Here is a 9,940-nt window from a genome sequence, read left to right as displayed (position 1 = left end):
CCCTAGTAGGAGGGTGCTCCGGGCTGGGACCGAGGGATTCGGAGGGCGGGAGGGGGATCAGGGCTGGGGCAGGGGGTTGGGGCGCGGGGAGAGGCTCAGGGGTGCAGGCTCTGAGCGGCGCTTACCTCAAGCGGCTCCCAGAAGCAGCGACATGCCTCTTCTCCGCCTCCTACGCAAAGGCTCAGCCAGGCGGCTCTGCACGCTGCCCCGTCCACAGACACCGCCCCTGCAACTCCCATTGGCTGTGGTTCCTGATCAATGGGAGCTGCAGGGGAGGCATTTGGGGCGGGGGCAGCATGCAGAGCGGATGCTCCTGGCTGCCCCGACACGTAGGAACAAGAGAGGGGGGCCAGGCCGCTGCTTCCGGGAGACACGTGGAGCGGCCCCCGACCTTGTTCCCTGGCTGAAACGCCAGAGCGGGGCAAGCCCCAGACCCCGCTCCCCAGTGGGAGCTCGAGGTCCAAATGGCTGGCGGGCCGAAGTCTGTAGTTTGCCCACCCCTGCTATAGCACAATAAGCATGGACCCCGCTCAGCTGTACACTGTTGTTGTGAGCATTACAAACACCTCGCGCCTTATCCTGCAGTATTTACACAGCCGATACAGGAGCCGCCGCACAGAACAACGTGATGCCACACAAGCAGCTCTGCTGGAAGACATAGAGCCGAGCAATTCGCAGTTGCTGGCGACAGTCATGCATCATCTTGACACGGTGGAGCGCTGCTTCTGGGCCCGGGAAACAAGCACTGACTGGTGGGACTGCCGAGTTATGCAGCTATGGGATGACGAGCACTGGCTGCAGAACTTTCGAATGCGCAAGGTCACTTTCCAGAAACTGTGCGAAGAGCTTTCCCCAGCCCTGAAGCGCAGCAATGCTAAAATGAGAGCAAGTGGCGATAGCTCTGTGGAAGCTTGTAACGCCAGACTGCTACCGGTCAGTGAGGCATCAATATGGAGTGGGATCTGTTGGGATCCAAGTTTGCAGGGCCATCAACAGACTTCTGCTAAGAAGGGTATTGACTCTGGGCAACATGCAGGACATAGTGGGTGGTTTTTCCATGATGGACAATAGACGGAACGCATATCCCTATCTTGGCAATGACCACCGTGCCAAAGAGAACATAAACTGAAAGGGCTATTTATCAATAGTGTTGCAAGCGCTGGTGGATCACAGGGGCCGTTTCACCGACATCAATGTGGGATAGTCGGGAAAGATGCATGACATGTGCATCTTCAGAAACACAGATCTGTTCAGCAAGCTGCAAGCAGGGACTTTCTTTCCCGACTGCAAAATAATCATTGTTGATGTTGAAATGCCAATAGTGATCCTGGCAGACCCAGCCTACCCTTTGCTCCCATGGCTCATGAAGCCGTACACAGGCAGCCTGGACAGCAGTAAGGACTGGTTCAATCATAGGCTGAGCAAGTGCAGAATGGTCGTGAAATGTGCCTTTGGACGTTTAAAAGGTCGCTGGCATTGTTTGCTTACTAGGTTAGACCTCAGTGAAAGCAATATCCCCCCCATTGTTATTGCTGTTTGCTGTGTGCTCCATAATATCTGTGAAACAAAGGGAGAAAAGTTTCCGCCATGGTGAGGGGTTGAGGCAGATCGCCTGGCAGCCAATTTTGAGCAACCAGACACCAGGGCAATAAGAAGAGCACATTGAGGAGCTCTGCGTCTCCGTGAGACTTTGAAAACCAGTTTCAACACTTATCTGTGTTGTTCCTTACCAAACTGTCCCCTCCATTGCATTTTCTCCCCTGTAAACTCCACCCCCACCAACCACCGTGTGTTGAATGAATAAAGAGCCTTTTCTCCTCAATCCATTAATTTTTATTATGGTCACAAACACATAGACACATCAAAGAAAAGTAAGATAACCTGGGGCAAAAGGGCTGATAACACTGTGGAAAGCAAGGAAAGCTTGCTTACAGATGCACTGCAATAACAATCAAAGGTGTGGGAATGGGCGCCTTCTAGTCCTTGTACCCTCCCCTGGTGTTGAGTGCAAGGGATACCAAACTCCCTCTCCTCACTCCCCCCGCCTCATAGGACATTTCGGGGAGGAGGATGTGGAACTGGGCAATGATAGCAGCAGGTTCAGCATAGGCTGCAGCGGGACTCTAGCATCCGGCTGCTTTTCTTGAACCTCAACCAGACGCCTCAACATGTCTGATTGCTCCTTCATAATCCACAGCATCTCTTCCTGCGTGGCATGCTCGTGTTCCCTGCATGCTCTCCTGTCCTCCCTGTGCATGGCCAGGTTCTCAGATAGTGCAATCCTCCATGCTCTGAGCTCCGTCTTGTCACTCTCGGAGGCACACATTAACTCATTGAACATGTCCGCCCGAGTCTTCTTTTTCTGCCTTCTAATCTGGGAAAGGTTTCAGCTGCAAGGAATGCAAAGCACAAGGGTAGCATTGACAGTGCAGACGTTGTTTCTGGTGCAAGGTTAATTTTTTTTTTTATTTAAAAAAAAAAACCACCCCTCTATACACTTCACTGCAAGCCACAATGTAATTACAACTGCTGGCTATTGCAAGAGTTGTGCTGCTCCAGCCATGGTGAGTAAGGCCACGAGGCATGGGCAAGAGGTCTTGTGCTGCTGCTTTTGTGAAGACATCCTTAGGATCCCAGGTTGGAACTTGAGAAAAGCCCCCTGTCCCCCAGCAACCTAGATGGTGCGTGAGGATAAGCACCAGTGTAAAGCCCCCCAAATACTTTGTTTTTTGCAAAAGCGGCACTGGGTTGGTGGGGAAGGGAGACAAACAGGAAGCCGCCGTCCCCCTTTTTTTTTCAATGCTGTTTGCAATACACGGTGCAACACTCCCTTCCAACCACAACCACGGCACGTTTCGGAAACTGTGGTTGTGTGACCCAGATTTCACCAAACAGGGGGAAGATTACTTGTTGAATTGTTTGTGGTTTAAGGGCTAGCATTGAAAACTTCCGTTTCCCCTTGGTGACCCTATGCGATATTACTCTCCTGAGGGTAACAGAGGCGGCAAGGGTGCAGATGCTGCAGGCGTCTGGGTACAGACCTGGTCCTTATGCTTCAATGCTGTGTGCTTACAATGATGCCAGCAGAGTTAACACTGGAGTGGTGCAGGAAAGTGTCCTACTGTGGATTGCAGAGAACCTCCATTAAAGCATCCTAGAGATCTCCCTGGAGGATTCCCGGGCCATCCCTGTGCATATAAACAGTCTTTTTTGGAGAGCACCCTCTGCATAGCTGGAGTGGCCACCAATACCCACTACACCTACTTTTTTGTTCAGATTAAACATAAAAATGATAGCATGTAGCCCCTACAGTTTGATTGGAAATGTGTACTCACCAGAGGTACCTTCCCCGGCATCACTCTCTGCTGCCAACTGGTCCTGTGAAGGGATGGGCTCCAGGGTAAAAACAGTTCTTGGCTGTCAGGCAGAATTGATCCTCCACTTGCCAATCTCACATTCTCCTCCTCCTCCTCTTCCTTGTCAACAATGTCCTCCTTGTTGTTGCTCAAGGTGGCCCAGGGCTCCTGGGAGCTATCTACAGAGTGTTTTGGGGTAGTGGTGGGGTTGCCGCCAAGAATCGCATGCAGCGCCTCATAAAAGTGGCATGTCTGTGGAGCAGAACCAGAACGACTGTTCGCCCTCCTTGTCTTCTGGTACACTTGCCGAAGAACCTTTATTTTCATGCGGCATTGCTGCATGTCCCTGGTGTAGCCCTTCACCCCATGCCCTGCGCAATCTTGGCATAGATGTCAGCGTTTCTTCTCCTTCACTCAAGCTGTTGCATACTGTGCAGTTTGACAAATGAGTGCCAGCTGTGGCAGTGGTGTTTGTGACATAGGCACCTGTCCACTGACCCACTAGCTAATTTCTCATAGGCCACTGAACAGGCATCAGGTCTCCCCTGCCCCGAACCTGGGCTGCATCCAAACTGGCAACCTAGGCTTTATATCCCATTATCATTACTCACCACCTGAGTGTATGCATCCACTGGTGGGGAATCAGCCTATTCCCCACCACACGGGGAGCTACGGGAGGTCTAGGGATATCTCTTGTGAGTCAAGGATCAGTGTGGGCTGCAACTTCCGTAGAGAGTACAGGAGCATCTGCAGAAGCTTCAATCCAACCGGGCCAGCTGTCCAACCATTTCAAAGTGGCATCTTACCTGCAAAGTCAAGCCCCTTGTCCACGTGTTTGACCCGGTAGTGAGCCCGGAGAATGAACGGGTCCTGATAAGCCTCTGAAATGCTGCAGAATGGACAGTGGGTATGCCTCCCTTTGATACTGGCAGCACACTGGTCATCTTGGCACAGGACCGGGCTGTAGCTGTGTTCTGTTCCTTTGATGCGTACGGAAGGATGAGCCTGGAGAGACAAGAAGACATGGCACCATTACAATAGCAGTGCGCCGGCAGCGTGGGATCAAGAACCATCCTAGGGGGGCATGGAGCAAGAGACTTCACAGCTACTTCTGCTCCAGATTCTCCTAGCAGAATCACATAGGAGCATTGGCGGCACAAGGACTCATAGCATCCCAGGCCCAATCTCTGCCAGCAGGAGGTGCTGAAGGGATGCTGTAGGAGCACTGAATGTGGGAGAACAGTTCCAGCTCCTCCCAGGAGGAGGTGCTGTGGGAGCTCCCAGCTAAACCAGTCCTAGCCTTGTCCTAGGTCTACTATTAAACAGAAGCAATGAGTTCAGTAGTCTTGTTTGTGCAAGAGAGGTAAAGTGCAGTGTGGGAGCACCTCCCTTTTGAAACTGGAGCAATCCAGACATCAAAATGGCAAGCCAAGCCCTGGCATGGGTTATTAAGAGGTTAATAAATCTTTGAGGTCACCTCCTGTCGGGAGCTCTCCAGACACTAATGCTATTAAAAGAGATACAGTGTTGCATCCCTAATGAGAGGCAGGAGACGGAAGAGGGCCCTAGAATCATTAGACTGCAAGATATTGGAGACTGCAGCCGAGGAAAATGCTGCATGAGGCTCTTTGTTTCATTTCTTGACCTCCGCCACTCCCCCACCCCCACTCCAACACACACACAGACACACACCTTGGCAGAAAATTCTCTTGCTGCAAATCAGTTTTTTCCCCGAGTCTAGGATTGCAGTGAAAAACCCCTCCAGCCAGCATCTTCTAGGGAAGGCATGAGGCAGAGTTAAACCGTTACTGCAGTGCTGCAATGCTTGTCCCCTCCTCTGGATATTTAGAGAGGCTGCTCAGAGCTGTGTGGCCACAAATCCAGGGCTCTACTCCTAGGCAGCTCCACACAGGCTAGATGCCCCCTGCCCCAGCGCAATCAGCCCTAAAGGAACACTCAGTCACAGCAGGCTTGCAGTGCTGAGGGCCAGGCCCTCGGTCCCTCTGAAATAATGGGTCAAATAAGCTACTTAGAGAATTTCAAGCTAGTACATCCCCCCTCTGCATCTCAAAGCTGCACCTTATTGGTCCAGGATATCCTTGGCGTGAGGAATCCCTGAGGATCCTGCCCCTTTACTTCTCCCAATCTCAAAAGGTTCCTGCAGCATGGCAACCCTCTCTCCTGCCAGAGAGAACTGAACACATTCCTTGGCACCGTTTTGGCAACAGCTAGAGGATATGGGGACACACTGCATCAACGGATGCCTCCACAGCATGCCACCAGCCCAGTCCGCAAGAGACAGGTTCCAGGGTTTAGCAACAAAATGCTGGTGGGGAGGGAGTCCTTTCCCCTTTAAAGCTGGACTGAGAACAGGGACAGCTCAAGTTGTATAGTTCCATGTGAAATGTATCAGTGTGTTTGTATGAAGGAACCAATACAGTGTTGTAACAAGACTTTGGCCTTCTATAGTACCTTCCATCCAAGAGTCCCAAAGTGCTTTAGAAACATCAATGAATTGTGCTTCACAGCACCCCATGTTGTTATTGCCAGATGGGGAAACCAAGCAGAGAGAGGTGAAGCGACTTGCTGAAGGTCACATGGCAAATCAGTGGCAGAGCCGAGAACAGAAGCCAGCCCATTGCTCTAGCCAGTGGACAATAATCCTCTCTAATCTATACCATCTTTAACAGCAGTGCAACAGTCTGTATTCCTACGTTCACTGTTTTTACAAAACTATAATGGATTCTGTACAAAGTATGCCTTGTGAGGTATCATTTGAAAACTCATAATTTGCTGATCATTATTATCTTGGTAAAATATGTGTGCAACACTGTATGTAAAGTTATAAGATTCCACTGTATAATATTACTGAAACATGTTCCAAGTTAGAAAAGCAGGCACAAACCAGTTCCTCAAAGACAAAAGGCAAACAGATGCCTCAGCCGGGTGACAACAAAATCAAATGGATTATCACCTGGTTAAGCAGCCATTCTTTGGCAGGAAAAAGGGTGAGAGCAAAAAATCTTTTGGCAAAGCTGAGGTTACTATCCCCACATACCTGCTGTCTCCTGAACCTCAGCTAGAGATGATTTTCAAAGAGAAAGAGAGCTATAATAAAGGGGAACAGATGCCCCCAAATACTCCTCACTTTCTCTTTGCTCACAGCATCAACAACACCTGAAGGACAAGAAAATTAACACTGAACTGGGGGAGGGGTCCTGGCTGAATGGATTCCAGCCAGTAAGACTGCTAGAGCATGTGGTGAGAGAAACCTTTGCTTTGAGTTCATTTAGCTTGTTAACTTAGATATTAATTGTGTTTTATCTTTTATTTTCTTGTAACCAATTCTGACTTTTATGCCTCATTACCTGTAATCACTTAAAATCTATCTTTCTGTAGTTAATAAACTTGTTTTATTGTTTTATCTAAACCAGTGTGTTTGGATTAAAGTTTTTGGGAAACTTTATTTGGGATAATAAGATTTGTGCATATCATTTTCTATTAATGAAATAGCAGACTTTATATGAGCTTGTATTGTCCAGGAGGGTCTGGGCAGTACAAGATGCACATTACTGGGGGAATATCTGGGACTGGGAGTTTGCTGGTGTTACCCTGCAGTGTAATTCATGAGTGGCTGGCTATAGCACTCCTACAGTATAGCTGGAATGATTTACATTCTGGAGGCTGTGTGTGAACAGACCAAAGTGGTGGCTGTCACAGCGAAGCAGTGTAAAAGGCATCCCAGGTTGGGGAACTGAGGAGACACAGCTGTCCAGATTGTACCCTCGGGAATGTCACAAGCAGATCTGTGGCCAAATTCTTTGCTGAAAGTGGCTTCAGTTGAGATAAGACCAGGAGAGAATTCCACCTCTTGATTCCACCATCACACTAGCAATTCAGAATCTACCTAGTTCCAAATGTGGATGCATGCAGTATTAACCCCTTCAACCCTGAATTCTTTGCTATGGGATGTAAAATGTACCAGAAGATTTGTTTCAGGCAACACCCAAATTTAGGAAAGCATTACAGGTGGTTATGTCACACCCCCTCTCACTGCTACTAAGGAAAGAGAGTCATGAGAGAGTTGGAGTGCACCAACCATTCTTTGGAGGGAATACATTCCCTACCCATCTCCCTCCCACCCCACCCCGGTTCAAGTCCTGGGGTTAGAAAATGCCATGCCGTTAGTGGTAGACAAATGGTTTGCCCGGTGCAGCCCAAAATGCTCTGTCTGTGGAAATATCGATCAAGCCCAGATATGATCCCAGCAGATTTGTATTGCTTGTGGACTCAAACAAGCAGCAATTTCTGCTCTGCTCTTGAGGGAAGACCCAAGTACTGGCAAGTAGTATGACAGTGTGCATTCATTCCTGAATTAAACATTTAAACATTTAGGGCTATGGAAATTAGTTGCAGCCCTGGTACATTGCCAAAGAGGCCCCCACTATCACAGAGGTTGAGTATCCTGTGTTACAATAACTGCACTAGTATTTATTATTAAAGCATCATCATATTGCTTAGAGAGCATTTTTCAGCCATTAGTTTTCAGCAAGTTGTGCCAGAACAAAAAGACAGTCCCTGCCTCACAGAGCTTACAATCTAAGTCCAAGACAAGAGACAACTGATGGGTCCAGACTGACAGATGGGGGAGAGCCACAGAGCTCAAAGCACTTGACAAAAGAGGTAACTATCATGACACTGTTACATCTGGAGAAACTGAGGCACAGAGGGGCAAAATGACTTCCCGAAGGCCACACTGAGTCAAGAGCAGAACAGGGTACAGAATCCAGGTCTTCTGTCTCCCAGCCTGGTACACCATCCACTGAAGAAGGAGTTAAAAAAAAATCACAAATATGCAGTGATGTTCCGGTCCCTACTAACATCAATCCGCAGCTGCAAAGGTGCTGAGCAGGAGCAGCTCTCCAGTGGCTTAGAACAGTGGTCTGCTCTCCAACTGATGGACACATCCAAGAAATACCAGCTGTACCAGGCTTTCCCTTTCCCCTCACCATCACGTCCTTGGTAAAGGATCATGTCTGGAAAATATATTGATTGAGCCTGGAACTAAGAGACACTCAATGGGGAAATACTGCAACCTAGTATGCTGGGACCGGAGCTACTGAGTGTGGCTGTGGTACTAGTGAAAGGGTTTGATTGGCTAGCAGGAGAGGATGGAGCAGGGCTGGCTCTAGGCACCAGCATTCCAAGCACGTGCTTTGGGCGGCACTTCTCAAGGGCGGCATTCCGGCCCTTTGGGGGCAGCTCTTTTTTTTTTTTTGCTTCGGCGGCGGCACTCCCTTTTTTGGGGGGCGGCAAAAAACCTGGAGCCGGACCTGGGGTGGAGCCTGATTCAGAGGCATGCTGAAGTCAATGTGGCTGCTCAGTACTTCTCAGGATCAAGGCATATCCACAGAATAAATACAGGCCGGGCATTGTAAGCTTCCCTTTTACTGCTTCTCACCAAGGTGACTCTCCTTCCTCTGAAGATCCGTGTCAGGATGCATCTTATCTCTACAGACCATACATGTCCCTGTCAGGGTTTGCTAGTCCCTGATGGAGAAGCGTCATTCTGTGCTACGGTGGTTTTTATAGCCCGGATCTAGGATGCTGTACAAATGTAACACACACTATTTAAACAGGATTGGCCCAAATAGGTTGCACAGTCGTGTACTCTGGTCAAACCAAATCAACCATATTTTAGGCCTGATTCTTCTCTCCCTTACACTGGCTTTACACTAGTTCACAGCCACTGGGTTCAAATGAAGTTATTCCTGATATACACCCATGCAAGAGGAGAATCAGAACCTTTATGTTTTATTATTAAGTGTTTAGGAGACATGAGCAATATTAGCCCATTGCACATGGACTGAAAAAAAAATCCAATAAAGAAAAACACAGAGAAAGAGCCTCCTTGTTAAAAGTTTGATGTGAAACTGATCCTGCGAAGTGCTATAGGACCCACTGAATTTAGCCTCTTGCAGGGTGTGTGTGTGTGTCTCTTATCCAGATAAGATGCGGGGGACAGAAATAATTACACAGTGGCATCAGCATTTTATTTATGTCAACTGGCCTTTGCAATAAGAACTGATCAGACAATGCAAAGCAACATAATGCAACAAATACAACGTCTGCTCATCCCCAGCAAAATCCAGCATCAGTACGTCAAGGCACAGAGGGGTATGTCTGAGGGTTATTCAATTTACCACCATTACTGGTAGCAGTTCATGTGTTGTTTCGCACCATGACTGCTTGGGTATTTTATTGCAAGAGGTAGATCCAACACATCTGAGAACTTATGCTTTGCAGAAGGAAACCTTCCTGCCCTGAAAAACATGACAGGGAGAAATGTATGTGCCAGACAGTGTGAGACTCCCTAGTTAAAGCACTTTGCAGGATCAGTTTCACACCAAAACTTTCAATGAGACGGCTCTTTCCCTGTGTTTTTCTTTATTGGATTTTTTTCCAGTCCATGTGCAAAGGACTAATATTGCTCATGTCTCCCAAACGTTTACTAATAAAACATAAAAGTTCAGATTCTCCTCTTGCATGGGTGTATATCAGAAATAACTCCATTTGAACCCAGT

This window comes from Terrapene carolina, unplaced genomic scaffold (genome assembly GCF_002925995.2).
Source record: "Terrapene carolina triunguis isolate 2854851 unplaced genomic scaffold, T_m_triunguis-2.0 Scaffold951, whole genome shotgun sequence".
Classification (NCBI taxonomy): domain Eukaryota; kingdom Metazoa; phylum Chordata; order Testudines; family Emydidae; genus Terrapene; species Terrapene triunguis.
This window is presented reverse-complemented; position numbering follows the sequence as displayed.